Genomic DNA, 17,919 nt, shown 5'->3' with positions numbered 1-17,919 from the left:
TCGCAACGCATAGCAATGATGTAGGGGACGCACACCGGAGACGTGAAGCAGCGCGGACCCGACCCCGGCATCAGGTAATTATACAACTAGGGATGGGGGAGGCAACGGGGCAGCGGCGACGGCAATGGGTGCCGCTGCCCCTTATCTCCCCCTGGCTATCGGTGCAGCTGCCCCATTGCCGACACCGCTTCTCTCCCCCTGGCTATCGGCGCTGGCAATGGGACAGCGGCACCGATAGCCAGGGGGAGAGAAGGGGCAGCGGCGCCGATAGCAGGGGGAGAGAAGCGGCGGTAGCAGGGCTCTAGACCCCAGGAAAGGCAGGGGGAGAGAATCAGGCAGCGACGGCCTCTCTCCCCCTGCCTTTCCTGGGGGCTCTGTGGGGTGAGAAGCAGTGTATCGGGGTATACACATGCACACACACGCACCCTCATTTTATGAAGGATATTTGGGTTAAAAAATTCTTTTACCCAAATATCCTTGGTAAAATGAGGGTGTGTGTTATAGGCGGATGCGTGGTACACCCCGATAAATACGGTAATGTTCCCTTATGCTGCTACCCTTTTATAATCCATAATTTTTGTGCCAGGTAGTCTAATTACTTGGCGACATAATAACAGTATGAGTGCATGGTTTGGGAAAATAGATGCAGAAGAACAAATGGATGAAAGGATGGCCGCATCTGGGAACTTTACTGTTTGCTTTTTTTCAATGCAAAGGAGGAGCATATAATTATTAAAAAGGGTATTTTTGGAGATGGACAGGCAGGCTGTAGGGGAGGAGGTAGGCCTGTATTTTGAACTTAAAAACTCAAATGGGTTTTTGGGTTAAAAATGTCTATTTTTCACTAATGCTGCTATCCTTTTATAATCCATAATTTTTGGGCATGGTAGTCTAATTACTTGGCGACATAATAACAAAATGAGTGCATGGTTTGGGAAAATAGATGCAGAAGGACAAATGGATGAAAGGATGGCCGCATCTGGCAACTTTACTGTTTGCTTTTTTTCAATGCAAAGGAGGAGCGTATAATTATTAAAAAGGGTATTTTTGGAGATGGACAGGCAGGCTGTAGGGGAGGAGGTAGAAAGAAAGAAAGAAGGGGCAGCGGCACCCATTGCCGGCGCCGCTGCCCCGTTGCCTCCCCCATCCCCGGTTGTATAATTACCTGTTGCTGGGGTCGGGTCAGCGCTGCTTCAGGCCTCCGGTGTGCATCCCCTGCGTTGTTGCTATGCGCTGCATGGCGCGGTGCAATGACGAGTGACGTCACTCGTCATTGCGTCTCGCAACGCATAGCAATGATGCAGGGGACGCACAACGGAGGCCTGAAGCAGCGCGGACCCGACCCCGGCAACAGGCAATTATACAACTAGGGATGGGGGAGGCAACGGGGCAGCGGCGACGGCAATGGGTGCCGCTGCCCCTTATCTCCCCCTGGCTATCGGTACCGCTGCCCCATTGCCAGCGCCGCTTCTCTCCCCCTGGCTATCGGTGCTGGCAATGGGACAGCGGCACCGATAGCCAGGGGGAGAGAAGGGGCAGCGGCGCCGATAGCAGGGGGAGAGAAGCGGCGGTAGCAGGGCTCTAGACCCCAGGAAAGGCAGGGGGAGAGAAGCAAGCAGCGACGGCCTCTATCCCCCTGCCTTTCCTGGGGGCTCTGTGGGGTGAGAAGCAGTGTATCGGGGTATACACATGCACACACACGCACCCTCATTTTATGAAGGATATTTGGGTAAAAACTTTTTTTACCCAAATATCCTTGGTAAAATGAGGGTGCGTGTTATAGGCCGGTGCGTTGTACACCCCGATAAATACGGTAATGTTCCCTTATGCTGCTACCCTTTTATAATCCATAATTTTTGGGCCAGGTAGTCTAATTACTTGGCGACATAATAACGGTATGAGTGCATGGTTTGGGAAAATAGATGCAGAAGGACAAATGGATGAAAGAATGTCCGCATCTGGCAACTTTACTGTTTGCTTTTTTTCAATGCAAAGGAGGAGCGTATAATTATTAAAAAGGGTATTTTTGGAGATGGACAGGCAGGCTGTAGGGGAGGAGGTAGGCCTGTATTTTGAACTTAAAAACTCAAATGGGTTTTTGGGTTCAAAATGTGTATTTTTCACTAATGCTGCTATCCTTTTATAATCCATAATTTTTCGGCATGGTAGTCTAATTACTTGGCGACATAATAACAAAATGAGTGCATGGTTTGGGAATATACATGCAGAAGGACAAATGGATGAAAGGATGGCCGCATCTGGCAACTTTACTGTTTGCTTTTTTTCAATGCAAAGGAGGAGCGTATAATTATTAAAAAGAGTATTTTTGGAGATGGACAGGCAGGCTGTAGGGGAGGAGGTAGGCCTGTATTTTGAACTTAAAAACTCAAATGGGTTTTTGGGTTCAAAATGTGTATTTTTCCCTTATGCTGCTATCCTTTTATAATCCATAATTTTGGGGCCAGGTTGTCCGATAACTTGGCAAAGTGAAAACAGTATGAGTGTATGATGGTTTGAGAACATAGGTGTAGAGGCACAAATCGAGGAAAGGATAGCAGCATATGGCAACTTAACTGTTTGTTTTTCCAAAGCAAATGAAGAGTGCATAATTATTAAAAAAGGGTATTTTTGGAGATGGACAGGCAGGCTGATGGGGAGGAGGTAGGCCTGTATTTTGAACTTAAAAACTCAAATGGGTTTTTGGGTTCAAAATATGTATTTTTCCCTTATGCTGCTATCCTTTTATAATCCATCATTTTTGGGCCAGGTAGTCTAATTACTTGGCGACATAATAACAGTATGAGTGCGTGGTTTGGGAAAATAGATGCAGAAGGACAAATGGATGAAAGGATGGCCGCATCTGGCAACTTTACTGTTTGCTTTTTTTCAATGCAAAGGAGGAGCGTATAATTATTAAAAAGGGTATTTTTGGAAATGGACAGGCAGGCTGTAGGGGAGGAGGTAGAAAGAAAGAAAGAAGGGGCAGCGGCACCCATTGCCGGCGCCGCTGCCCCGTTGCCTCCCCCATCCCCGGTTGTATAATTACCTGTTGCTGGGGTCGGGTCAGCGCTGCTTCAGGCCTCCGGTGTGCATCCCCTGCGTCGTTGCTATGCGCTGCATGGCGCGGTGCAATGACGAGTGACGTCACTCGTCATTGCGTCTCGCAACGCATAACAATGATGCAGGGGACGCACACCGGAGGCCTGAAGCAGCGCGGACCCGACCCCGGCAACAGGTAATTATACAACTAGGGATGGGATAGGCAACGGGGCAGCGGCGACGGCAATGGGTGCCGCTGCCCCTTATCTCCCCCTGGCTATCGGTGCCGGTGCCACATTGCCGGCGCAGCTTCGCTCCCCCTGGCTATCGGCGCTGGCAATGGGACAGCGGCACCGATAGCCAGGGGGAGAGAAGGGGCAGCGGCGCCGATAGCAGGGGGAGAGAAGCGGCGGTAGCAGGGCTCTAGACCCCAGGAAAGGCAGGGGGAGAGAAGCAGGCAGCGACGGCCTCTCTCCCCCTGCCTTTCCTGGGGGCTCTGTGGGTTGAGAAGCAGTGTATCGAGGTACACACATGCACACACACGCACCCTCATTTTATGAAGGATATTTGGGTAAAAACTTTTTTTACCCAAATATCCTTGGTAAAATGAGGGTGCGTGTTATAGGCCGGTGCGATGTACACCCCGATAAATACGGTAATGTTCCCTTATGCTGCTAACCTTTTATAATCCATAATTTTTGGGCCAGGTAATCTAATTACTTGGCGACATAATAACAGTATGAGTGCATGGTTTGGGAAAATAGATGCAGAAGGACAAATGGATGAAAGGATGGCCGCATCTGGCAACTTTACTGTTTGCTTTTTTTCAATGCAAAGGAGGAGCGTATAATTATTAAAAAGGGTATTTTTGGAGATGGACAGGCAGGCTGTAGGGGAGGAGGTAGGCCTGTATTTTGAACTTAAAAACTCAAATGGGTTTTTGGGTTCAAAATGTGTTTTTTTCACTAATGCTGCTATCCTTTTATAATCCATAATTTTTGGGCAAGGTAGTCTAATTACTTGGCGACATAATAACAGTATGAGTGCAAGGTTTGGGAAAATAGATGCAGAAGGACAAATGGATGAAAGGATGGCCGCATCTGGCAACTTTACTGTTTCTTTTTTTCAATGCAAAGGAGGAGCGTATAATTATTAAAAAGGGTATTTTTGGAGATGGACAGGCAGGCTGTAGGGGAGGAGGTAGGCCTGTATTTTGAACTTAAAAACTCAAATGGGTTTTTGGGTTCAAAATGTGTATTTTTCCCTTATGCTGCTATCCTTTTATAATCCATAATTTTGGGGCCAGGTTGTCCGATAACTTGGCAAAGTGAAAACAGTATGAGTGTATGATGGTTACCCCTGCTATCGGCGCTGCTGCCCCTTCTCTCCCCCTGGCTATCAGTGCCGCTGCCCCATTGCCGGCGCCGATAGCCAGGGGGAGAGAAACGGCGCCGGCAATGGGGCAGCGATGTCGACAGACAGGGGGAAAGAAGGGGCAGCGGCACCCATTGCCGGTGCCGCTGCCCCGTTGCCTCCCCCATCCCCGGTTGTATAATTACCTGTTGCTGGGGTCGGGTCAGCGCTGCTTCAGGCCTCCGGTGTGCATTCCCTGCGTCGTTGCTATGCTTTGCATGGCGCGGCGCAATGACGAGAGACGTCACTCGTCATTGCGTCTCGCAATGCATAGCAATGATGCAGGGGACGCACAACAGAGGCCTGAAGCAGCTTGGACCCGACCCCGGCAACAGGTAATTATACAACTAGGGATGGGGGAGGCAACGGGGCAGCGGCGCCGGCAATGGGTGCCGCTGCCCCTTATGCCCCCCTGGCTATCGGTGCCGTTGCCCCATTACCGGCGCCGCTTCTCTCCCCCTTGCTATCGGCGCTGGCAATGGGACAGCGGCACCGATAGCCAGGGGGAGAGAAGGGGCAGCGGTGCCGATAGCAGGGGGAGAGAAGCGGCGGTAGCAGGGCTCTAGACCCCAGGAAAGGCAGGGGGAGAGAAGCAGGCAGCGACGGCCTCTCTCCCCCTGCCTTTCCTGGGGGCTCTGTGGGTTGAGAAGCAGTGTATCGGGGTACACACATGCACACACACGCACCCTCATTTTATGAAGGATATTTGGGTAAAAACTTTTTTTACCCAAATATCCTTGGTAAAATGAGGGTTCGTGTTATAGGCCGGTGCGTTGTACACCCCGATAAATACGGTAATGTTCCCTTATGCTGCTACCCTTTTATAATCCATAATTTTTGGGCCAGGTAGTCTAATTACTTGGCGACATAATAACAGTATGAGTGCATGGTTTGGGAAAATAGATGCAGAAGGACAAATGGATGAAAGGATGGCCGCATCTGGCACCTTTACTGTTTGCTTTTTTTCAATGCAAAGGAGGAGCGTATAATTATTAAAAGGGTATTTTTGGAGATGGACAGGCAGGCTGTAGGGGAGGAGGTAGGCCTGTATTTTGAACGTAAAAACTCAAATGGGTTTTTGGGTTCAAAATGTGTATTTTTCACTAATGCTGCTATCCTTTTATAAACCATAATTTTTGGGCCAGGTAGTCTAATTACTTGGCGACATTATAACAGTATGAGTGCATGGTTTGGGAAAATAGATGCAGAAGGACAAATGGATGAAAGGATGGCCGCATCTGGCAACTTTACTGTTTGCTTTTTTTCAATGCAAAGGAGAGGCGTATAATTATTAAAAATCGTATTTTTGGAGATGGACAGGCAGGCTGTAGGGGAGGAGGTAGGCCTGTATTTTGAACTTAAAAACTCAAATGGGTTTTTGGGTTCAAAATGTGTTTTTTTCACTAATGCTGCTATCCTTTTATAATTCATAATGTTTGGGCCAGGTAGTCTAATTACTTGGCGACATAATAACAGTATGAGTGCATGGTTTGGGAAAATAGATGCAGAAGGACAAATGGATGAAAGGATGGCCGCATCTGGCAACTTAACTGTTTGCTTTTTTTCAATGCAAAGGAGGGGCGTATAATTATTAAAAAGGGTATTTTTGGAGATGGACAGGCAGGCTGTAGGGGAGGAGGTAGGCCTGTATTTTGAACTTAAAAACTCAAATGGGTTTTTGGGTTCAAAATGTGTATTTTTCACTAATGCTGCTATCCTTTTATAATCCATAATTTTTGGGCAAGGTAGTCTAATTACTTGGCGACATAATAACAGTATGAGTGCATGGTTTGGGAAAATAGATGCAGAAGGACAAATGGATGAAAGGATGGCCGCATCTGGCAACTTTACTGTTTGCTTTTTTTCAATGCAAAGGAGGAGCGTATAATTATTAAAAGGCTATTTTTGGAGATGGACAGGCAGGCTGTTTGGGAGGAGGTAGGCCTGTATTTTGAACTTAAAAACTCAAATGGGTTTTTGGGTTCAAAATGTGTATTTTTCCCTTATGCTGCTATCCTTTTATAATCCATAATTTTGGGGCCAGGTTGTCCGATAACTTGGCAAAGTGAAAACAGTATGAGTGTATGATGGTTTGGGAACATAGGTGTAGAAGCACAAATCGATGGAAGGATAGCAGCATATGGCAACTTAACTGTTTGTTTTTCCAAAGAAAATGAAGAGTGCATAATTATTAAAAAAGGTATTTTTGGAGATGGACAGGCAGGCTGATGGGGAGGAGGTAGGCCTGTATTTTGAACTTAAAAACTCAAATGGGTTTTTGGGTTCAAAATATGTATTTTTCCCTTATGCTGCTATCCTTTTATAATCCATAATTTTTGGGCCAGGTAGTCTAATTACTTGGCGACATAATAACAGTATGAGTGCATGGTTTGGGAAAATAGATGCAGAAGGACAAATGGATGAAAGGATGGCCGCATCTGGCACCTTTACTGTTTGCTTTTTTTCAATGCAAAGGAGGAGCGTATAATTATTAAAAAGGGTATTTTTGGAGATGGACAGGCAGGCTGTAGGGGAGGAGGTAGAAAGAAAGAAAGAAGGGGCAGCGGCACCCATTACCGGCGCCGCTTCCCTGTTGCCTCCCCCATCCCCGGTTGTATAATTACCTGTTGCTGGGGTCGGGTCAGCGCTGCTTCAGGACTCCGGGGTGCATCCCCTGCGTCGTTGCTATGCGCGGCGCAATGACGAGTGACATCACTCGTCATTGCGTCTCGCAACGCATAGCAATGATGTAGGGGATGCACACCGAAGGCCTGAAGCAGCGCGGACCCGACCCCGGCAACAGTTAATTATACAACTAGGGATGGGGGAGGCAACGGGGCAGCGGCGACGGCAATGGGTGCCGCTGCCCCTTATCTCCCCCTGGCTATCGGTGCAGCTGCCCCATTGCCAACACCGCTTCTCTCCCCCTGGCTATCGGCGCTGGCAATGGGACAGCGGCACCGATAGCCAGGGGGAGAGAAGGGGCAGCGGCGCCGATAGCAGGGGGAGAGAAGAGGCGGTAGCAGGGCTCTAGACCCCAGGAAAGGCAGGGGGAGAGAAGCAGGCAGCGACGGTCTCTCTCCCCCTGCCTTTCCTGGGGGCTCTGTGGGGTGAGAAGCAGTGTATCGGGGTATACACATGCACACACACGCACCCTCATTTTATGAAGGATATTTGGGTAAAAAAATTATTTTACCCAAATATCCTTGATAAAATGAGGGTGTGTGTTATAGGCGGATGCGTGGTACACCCCGATAAATACGGTAATGTTCCCTTATGCTGCTACCCTTTTATAATCCATAATTTTTGGGCCAGGTAGTCTAATTACTTGGCGACATAATAACAGTATGAGTGCATGGTTTGGGAAAATAGATGCAGAAGGACAAATGGATGAAAGGATGGCCGCATCTGGCAACTTTACTGTTTGCTTTTTTTCAATGCAAAGGAGGAGCGTATAATTATTAAAAAGGGTATTTTGGAGTTGGACAGGCAGGCTGTAGGGGAGGAGGTAGGCCTGTATTTTGAACTTAAAAACTCAAATGGGTTTTTGGGTTCAAAATGTGTATTTTTCACTAATGCTGCTATCCTTTTATAATCCATAATTTTTGGGCAAGGTAGTCTAATTACTTGGCGACATAATAACAGTATGAGTGCATGGTTTGGGAAAATAGATGCAGAAGGACAAATGGATGACCGCATCTGGCAACTTTACTGTTTGCTTTTTTTCAATGCAAAGGAGGAGCATATAATTATTAAAAAGGGTATTTTTGGAGATGGACAGGCATGCTGTAAGGGAGGAGGTAGGCCTGTATTTTGAACTTAAAAACTCAAATGGGTTTTTGGGTTCAAAATGTGTATTTTTCCCTTATGCTGCTATCCTTTTATAATCCATAATTTTTGGGCCAGGTAGTCTAATTACTTGGCGACATAATAACAGTATGAGTGCGTGGTTTGGGAAAATAGATGCAGAAAGACAAATGGATGAAAGGATGGCCGCATCTGGCAACTTTACTGTTTGCTATTTTTCAATGCAAAGGAGGAGCGTATAATTATTAAAAGGCTGTTTTTGGAGATGGACAGGCAGGCTGTAGGGGAGGAGGTAGGCCTGTATTTTGAACTTAAAAACTCAAATGGCTTTTTGGGTTCAAAATGTGTATTTTTCCCTTATGCTGCTATCCTTTTATAATCCATAATTTTGGGGCCAGGTTGTCCGATAACTTGGCAAAGTGAAAACAGTATGAGTGTATGATGGTTTGGGAACATAGGTGTAGAAGCACAAATCGATGAAAGGATAGCAGCATATGGCAACTTAACTGTTTGTTTTTCCAAAGCAAATGAAGAGTGCATAATTATTAAAAAAGGGTATTTTTGGAGATGGACAGGCAGGCTGATGGGGAGGAGGTAGTCCTGTATTTTGAACTTAAAAACTCAAATGGGTTTTTGGGTTCAAAATATGTATTTTTCCCTTATGCTGCTATCCTTTTATAATCCATAATTTTTGGGCCAGGTAGTCTAATTACTTGGCGACATAATAACAGTATGAGTGCATGGTTTGGGAAAATAGATGCAGAAGGACAAATGGATGAAAGGATGGCCGCATCTGGCACCTTTACTGTTTGCTTTTTTTCAATGCAAAGGAGGAGCGTATAATTATTAAAAGGGTATTTTTGGAGATGGACAGGCAGGCTGTAGGGGAGGAGGTAGGCCTGTATTTTGAACTTAAAAACTCAAATGGGTTTTTGGGTTCAAAATGTGTTTTTTTCACTAATGCTGCTATCCTTTTATAATTCATAATGTTTGGGCCAGGTAGTCTAATTACTTGGCAACATAACAGTATGAGTGCATGGTTTGGGAAAATAGATGCAGAAGGACAAATGGATGAAAGGATGGCCGCATCTGGCAACTTTACTGTTTGCTTTTTTTCAATGCAAAGGAGGAGCGTATAATTATTAAAAAGGGTATTTTTGGAGATGGACAGGCAGGCTGTAGGGGAGGAGGTAGGCCTGTATTTTGAACTTAAAAACTCAAATGGGTTTTTGGGTTCAAAATGTGTATTTTTTCCATATGCTGCTATCCTTTTATAATCCATCATTTTTGGGCCAGGTAGTCTAATTACTTGGCGACATAATAACAGTATGAGTGCATGGTTTGGGAAAATAGATGCAGAAGGACAAATGGATGAAAGGATGGCCGCATCTGGCAACTTTACTGTTTGCTTTTTTTCAATGCAAAGGAGGAGCGTATAATTATTAAAATTCGTATTTTTGGAGATGGACAGGCAGGCTGTAGGGGAGGAGGTAGGCCTGTATTTTGAACTTCAAAACTCAAATGGGTTTTTGGGTTCAAAATGTGTATTTTTCCCTTATGCTGCTATCCTTTTATAATCCATAATTTTTGGGCCAGGTAGTCTAATTACTTGGCGACATAATAACAGTATGAGTGCGTGGTTTGGGAAAATAGATGCAGAAAGACAAATGGATGAAAGGATGGCCGCATCTGGCAACTTTACTGTTTGCTTTTTTTCAATGCAAAGGAGGAGCGTATAATTATTAAAAGGCTGTTTTTGGAGATGGACAGGCAGGCTGTAGGGGAGGAGGTAGGCCTGTATTTAGAACTTAAAAACTCAAATGGGTTTTTGGGTTCAAAATGTGTATTTTTCCCTTATGCTGCTATCCTTTTATAATCCATAATTTTGGGGCCAGGTTGTCCGATAACTTGGCAAAGTGAAAACAGTATGAGTGTATGATGGTTTGGGAACATAGGTGTAGAAGCACAAATCGATGAAAGGATAGCAGCATATGGCAACTTAACTGTTTGTTTTTCCAAAGCAAATGAAGAGTGCATAATTATAAAAAAAAAAGGGTATTTTTGGAGATGGACAGGCAGGCTGATGGGGAGGAGGTAGGCCTGTATTTTGAACTTAAAAACTCAAATGGGTTTTTGGGTTCAAAATATATATTTTTCCCTTATGCTGCTATCCTTTTATAATCCATAATTTTTGGGCCAGGTAGTCTAATTACTTGGCAACATAATAACAGTATGAGTGCATGGTTTGGGAAAATAGATGCAGAAGGACAAATGGATGAAAGGATGGCCGCATCTGGCACCTTTACTGTTTGCTTTTTTTTCAATGCAAAGGAGGAGCGTATAATTATTAAAAAGGGTATTTTTGGAGATGGACAGGCAGGCTGTAGGGGAGGAGGTAGAAAGAAAGAAAGAAGGGGCAGCGGCACCCTTTGCCGGCGCCGCTTCCCTGTTGCCTCCCCCATCCCCGGTTGTATAATTACCTGTTGCTGGGGTCGGGTCAGCGCTGCTTCAGGACTCCGGGGTGCATCCCCTGCGTCGTTGCTATGCGCTGCATGGCGCTGCGCAATGACGAGTGACATCACTCGTCATTGCGTCTCGCAACGCATAGCAATGATGCAGGGGACGCACACCGGAGGCCTGAAGCAGCGTGGACCCGACCCCGGCAACAGGTAATTATACAACTAGGGATGGGGGAGGCAACGGGGAAGCGGCGACGGCAATGGGTGCCGCTGCCCCTTATCTCCCTCTGGCTATCGCTGCAGCTGCCCCATTGCCGACACAGCTTCTCTCCCCCTGGCTATCGGCGCTGGCAATGGGACAGCGGCACCGATAGCCAGGGGGAGAGAAGGGGCAGCGGCGCCGATAGCAGGGGGAGAGAAGCGGCGGTAGCAGGGCTCTAGACCCCAGGAAAGGCAGGGGGAGAGAAGCAGGCAGCGACGGCCTCTCTCCCCCTGCCTTTCCTGGGGGCTCTGTGGGGTGAGAAGCAGTGTATCGGGGTATACACATGCACACACAGGCACCCTCATTTTATGAAGTATATTTGGGTAAAAAATTCTTTTACCCAAATATCCTTGATAAAATGAGGGTGTGTGTTATAGGCGGATGCGTGGTACACCCGATAAATACGGTAATGTTCCCTTATGCTGCTACCCTTTTATAATCCATAATTTTTGGGCCAGGTAGTCTAATTACTTGGCGACATAATAACAGTATGAGTGCATGGTTTGGGAAAATAGATGCAGAAGGACAAATGGATGAAAGGATGACCGCATCTTGGAACTTAACTGTTTGCTTTTTTTCAATGCAAAGGAGAAGCTTATAATTATTAAAAAGGGTATTTTTGGAGATGGAAAGGCAGGCTGTAGGGGAGGAGGTAGGCCTGTATTTTGAACTTAAAAACTCAAATGGCTTTTTGGGTTCAAAATGTGTATTTTTCCCTTATGCTGCTATCCTTTTATAATCAATAATTTTGGGGCCAGGTTGTCCGATAACTTGGCAAAGTGAAAACAGTATGAGTGTATGATGGTTTGGGAACATAGGTGTAGAAGCACAAATCGATGAAAGGATAGCAGCATATGGCAACTTAACTGTTTGTTTTTCCAAAGCAAATGAAGAGTGCATAATTATTAAAAAAGGGTATTTTTGGAGATGGACAGGCAGGCTGATGGGGAGGAGGTAGTCCTGTATTTTGAACTTAAAAACTCAAATGGGTTTTTGGGTTCAAAATATGTATTTTTCCCTTATGCTGCTATCCTTTTATAATCCATAATTTTTGGGCCAGGTAGTCTAATTACTTGGCGACATAATAACAGTATGAGTGCATGGTTTGGGAAAATAGATGCAGAAGGACAAATGGATGAAAGGATGGCCGCATCTGGCAACTTTACTGTTTGCTTTTTTTCAATGCAAAGGAGGAGCGTATAATTATTAAAAAGGGTATTTTTGGAGATGGACAGGCAGGCTGTAGGGGAGGAGGTAGGCCTGTATTTTGAACTTAAAAACTCAAATGGGTTTTTGGGTTCAAAATGTGTATTTTTCACTAATTCTGCTATCCTTTGATAATCCATAATTTTTTGGCCTGGTAGTCTAATTACTTGGCGACATAATAACAGTATGAGTGCATGGTTTGGGAAAATAGATGCAGAAGGACAAATGGATGAAAGGATGGCCGCATCTGGCAACTTTACTGTTTGCTTTTTTCAATGCAAAGGAGGAGCTATGCGCTGCATGGCGAGGCGCAATGACGAGTGACGTCACTCGTCATTGCGTCTCGCAACGCATAGCAATGATGCAGGGGACGCACACCTGAGGCCTGAAGCAGCGCGGACCGGACCCCGGCAACAGGTAATTATACAACTAGGGATGGGGGAGGCAACGGGGCAGCGGCGACGGCAATGGGTGCCGCTGCCCCTTATCTCCCCCTGGCTATCGGTGCCGCTGCCCCATTGCCGACGCCGCTTCTCTCCCCCTGGCTATCGGCGCTGGCAATGGGACAGCGGCACCGATAGCCATGGAGAGAGAAGGAGCAGCGGCGCCGATAGCAGGGGGAGAGAAGCGGCGGTAGCAGGACTCTAGACCCCAGGAAAGGCAGGGAAAGAGAAGCAGGCAGCGACGGCCTCTCTCCCCCTGCCTTTCCTGGGAGCTCTGTGGGTTGAGAAGCAGTGTATCGGGGTATACACATGCACACACACGCACCCTCATTTAATGAAGGATATTTGGGTAAAAACTTTTTTTTACTCAAATATCCTTGGTAAAATGAGGGTGCTTGTTATAGGCCGGTGTGTTGTACACCCCGATAAACACGGTAATGTTCCCTTATGCTGCTACCCTTTTATAATCCATAATTTTTGGGCCAGGTAGTCTAACAACTTGGCGACATAATGAGTGCATGGTTTGGGAAAATAGATGCAGAAGGACAAATGGATGAAAGGATGGCCGCATCTGGCAACTTTACTGTTTGCTTTTTTTCAATGCAAAGGAGGAGCGTATAATTATTAAAAGGCTATTTTTGGAGATGGACAGGCAGGCTGTAGGGGAGGAGGTAGGCCTGTATTTTGAACTTAAAAACTCAAATGGGTTTTTGGGTTCAAAATGTGTATTTTTCCCTTATGCTGCTATCCTTTTATAATCCATAATTTTGGGGCCAGGTTGTCCGATAACTTGGCAAAGTGAAAACAGTATGAGTGTATGATGGTTTGGGAACATAGGTGTAGAAGCACAAATCGATGAAAGGATAGCAGCATATGGCAACTTAACTGTTTGTTTTTCCAATGCAAATGAAGAGTGCATAATTATTAAAAAAGGGTATTTTTGGAGATGGACAGGCAGGCTGATGGGGAGGAGGTAGGCCTGTATTTTGAACTTAAAAACTCAAATGGGTTTTTGGGTTCAAAATATGTATTTTTCCCTTATGCTGCTATCCTTTTATAATCCATAATTTTTGGGCCAGGTAGTGTAATTACTTGGCGACATAATAACAGTATGAGTGCATGGTTTGGGAAAATAGATTCAGAAGGACAAATGGATGAAAGGATGGCCGCATCTGGCACCTTTACTGTTTGCTTTTTTTCAATGCAAAGGAGGAGCGTATAATTATTAAAAAGGGTATTTTTGGAGATGGACAGGCAGGCTGTAGGGGAGGAGGTGGGCATGTATTTTAAACTTAAAATCTCAAATGGGTTTTTGGGTTCAAAATGTGTATTTTTCACTAATGCTGCTATCCTTTTATAATCCATAATTTTTGGGCCAGGTAGTCTAATTACTTGGCGACATATTAAAAGTATGAGTGCATGGTTTGGGAAAATAGATGCAGAAGGACAAATGGATGAAAGGATGGCCGCATCTGGCAACTTTACTGTTTGCTTTTTTTCAATGCAAAGGAGAGGCGTACAATTATTAAAAAATCGTATTTTTGGAGATGGACAGGCAGGCTGTAGGGGAGGAGGTAGGCCTGTATTTTGAACTTAAAAACTCAAATGGGTTTTTGGGTTCAAAATGTGTATTTTTCACTAATGCTGCTATCCTTTTATAATCCCTAATTTTTGGGCAAGGTAGTCTAATTACTTGGCGACATAATAACAGTATGAGTGCATGGTTTGGGAAAATAGATGCAGAAGGACAAATGGATGAAAGGATGGCCACATCTGGCAACTTTACTGTTTGCTTTTTTTCAATGCAAAGGAGGAGCGTATAATTATTAAAAAGGGTATTTTTGGAGATGGACAGGCAGGCTGATGGGGAGGAGGTAGGCCTGTATTTTGAACTTAAAAACTCAAATGGGTTTTTGGGTTCAAAATATGTATTTTTCCCTTATGCTGCTATCCTTTTATAATCCATAATTTTGGGGCCAGGTTGTCCGATAACTTGGCAAAGTGAAAACAGTATGAGTGTATGATGGTTACCCCTGCTATCGGCGCTGCTGCCCCTTCTCTCCCCCTGGCTATCAGTGCCGCTGCCCCATTGCCGGCGCCGATAGCCAGGGGGAGAGAAACGGCGGCGGCAATGGGGCAGCGATGTCGACAGACAGGGGGAAAGAAGGGGCAGCGGCACCCATTGCCGGCGCCGCTGCCCCGTTGCCTCCCCCATCCCCGGTTGTATAATTACCTGTTGCTGGGGTCGGGTCAGCGCTGCTTCAGGCCTCCGTGGTGCATCCCCTGCGTCGTTGCTATGCGCTGCATGGCGCGGCGCAATGACGAGTGACATCACTCGTCATTGCGTCTCGCAACGCATAGCAATGATGTAGGGGACGCACACCGGAGACGTGAAGCAGCGCGGACCCGACCCCGGCATCAGGTAATTATACAACTAGGGATGGGGGAGGCAACGGGGCAGCGGCGACGGCAATGGGTGCCGCTGCCCCTTATCTCCCCCTGGCTATCGGTGCAGCTGCCCCATTGCCGACACCGCTTCTCTCCCCCTGGCTATCGGCGCTGGCAATGGGACAGCGGCACCGATAGCCAGGGGGAGAGAAGGGGCAGCGGCGCCGATAGCAGGGGGAGAGAAGCGGCGGTAGCAGGGCTCTAGACCCCAGGAAAGGCAGGGGGAGAGAATCAGGCAGCGACGGCCTCTCACCCCCTGCCTTTCCTGGGGGCTCTGTGGGGTGAGAAGCAGTGTATCGGGGTATACACTTTGGGTTAAAAAATTCTTTTACCCAAATATCCTTGGTAAAATGAGGGTGTGTGTTATAGGCGGATGCGTGGTACACCACGATAAATACGGTAATGTTCCCTTATGCTGCTACCCTTTTATAATCCATAATTTTTGTGCCAGGTAGTCTAATTACTTGGCGACATAATAACAGTATGAGTGCATGGTTTGGGAAAATAGATGCAGAAGGAACAAATGGGATGAAAGGATGGCCGCATCTGGGAACTTTACTGTTTGCTTTTTTTCAATGCAAAGGAGGAGCATATAATTATTAAAAAGGGTATTTTTGGAGATGGGACAGGCAGGCTGTAGGGGAGGAGGTAGGCCTGTATTTTGAACTTAAAAACTCAAATGGGTTTTTGGGTTAAAAATGTCTATTTTTCACTAATGCTGCTATCCTTTTATAATCCATAATTTTTGGGGCATGATAGTCTAATTACTTTGGCGACATAATAACAAAATGAGTGCATGGTTTGGGAAAATAGATGCAGAAGGACAAATGGATGAAAGGATGGCCGCATCTGGCAACTTTACTGTTTGCTTTTTTTCAATGCAAAGGAGGAGCGTATAATTATTAAAAAGGGTATTTTTGGAGATGGACAGGCAGGCTGTAGGGAGGAGGTAGAAAGAAAGAAAGAAGGGGCAGCGGCACCCATTGCCGGGCGCCGCTGCCCCGTTGCCTCCCCCATCCCCGGTTGTATAATTACCTGTTGCTGGGGTCGGGTCAGCGCTGCTTCAGGCCTCCGGTGTGCATCCCCTGCGTTGTTGCTATGCGCTGCATGGCGCGGTGCAATTGACGAGTGACGTCAACTCGTCATTGCGTCTCGCATCGCATAGCAATGATGCAGGGGACGCACAACGGAGGCCTGAAGCAGCGCGGACCCGACCCCGGCAACAGGCAATTATACAACTAGGGATGGGGGAGGCAACGGGGGCAGCGGCGACGGCAATGGGTGCCGCTGCCCCTTATCTCCCCCTGGCTATCGGTACCGCTGGCCCCAATTGCCAAGCCGCCGCCTTCTCTCCCCCTGGCTATCGGTGCTGGCAATGGGACAGCGGCACCGATAGCCAGGGGGAGAGAAGGGGCAGCGGCGCCGATAGCAGGGGGAGAGAAGCGGCGGTAGCAGGGCTCTAGACCCCAGGAAGGCAGGGGGAGAGAAGCAAGCAGCGACGGCCTCTATCCCCCTGCCTTTCCTGGGGGCTCTGTGGGGTGAGAAGCAGGTGTATCGGGGTATACACATGCACACACACCGCACCCTCATTTTATGAAGGATATTTGGGTAAAAACTTTTTTTTACCCAAATATCCTTGGTAAAATGAGGGTGCGTGTTATAGGACCGGTGCGTTGTACACCCCGATAAATACGGTAATGTTCCCTTACTTGCTGCTACCCTTTTATAATCCATAATTTTTGGGCCAGGTAGTCTAATTACTTGGCGACATAATAACGGTATGAGTGCATGGTTTTGGAAAATAGATGCAGAAGGGACAAATGGATGAAAGAATGTCCGCATCTGTGCAACTTTACTGTTTGCTTTTTTTCAATGCAAAGGAGGAGCGTATAATTATTAAAAAGGGTATTTTGGAGATGGACAGGCAGGCTGTAGGGGAGGAGGTAGGCCTGTATTTTGAACTTAAAAACTCAAATGGGTTTTTGGGTTCAAAATGTGTATTTTTCACTAATGCTGCTATCCTTTTATAATCCATAATTTTTCGGCATGGTAGTCTAATTACTTGGCGACATAATAACAAAATGAGTGCATGGTTTGGGGAATATACATGCAGAAGGACAAATGGATGAAAGGATGGCCGCATCTGGCAACTTTACTGTTTGCTTTTTTTCAATGCAAAGGAGGAGCGTATAATTATTAAAAAGAGTATTTTTGGAGATGGACAGGCAGGCTGTAGGGGAGGAGGTAGGCCTGTATTTTGAACTTAAAAACTCAAATGGGTTTTTTGGGTTCAAAATGTGTATTTTTCCCTTATGCTGCTATCCTTTTATAATCATAATTTTGGGGCCAGGTTGTCCGATAACTTGGCAAAGTGAAAACAGTATGAAGTGTATGATGGTTTGAGAACATAGGTGTAGAGGCACAAATCGAGGAAAGGATAGCAGCATATGGCAACTTAACTGTTTGTTTTTCCAAAGCAAATGAAGAGTGCATAATTATTAAAAAAGGGTATTTTGGAGATGGACAGGCAGGCTGATGGGGAGAGGTAGGCCTGTATTTTTGAACTTAAAAACTCAAATGGGTTTTTTAGGGTTCAAAATATGTATTTTTCCCTTATGCTGCTATCCTTTTATAATCCATCATTTTTGGGCCAGGTAGTCTAATTACTTGGCGACATAATAACAGTATGAGTGCGTGGTTTGGGAAAATAGATGCAGAAGGACAAATGGATGAAAGGATGGCCGCATCTGGCAACTTTACTGTTTGCTTTTTTTCAATGCAAAGGAGGAGCGTATAATTATTAAAAAGGGTATTTTTGGAAATGGACAGGCAGGCTGTAGGG

The sequence above is a fragment of the Hyla sarda genome, unplaced genomic scaffold, assembly GCF_029499605.1.
Source record: "Hyla sarda isolate aHylSar1 unplaced genomic scaffold, aHylSar1.hap1 scaffold_976, whole genome shotgun sequence".
Classification (NCBI taxonomy): Eukaryota; Metazoa; Chordata; class Amphibia; order Anura; family Hylidae; genus Hyla; species Hyla sarda.
The sequence above is the reverse complement of the archived record's forward strand: the minus strand, read 5'-3'. Positions refer to the sequence as shown.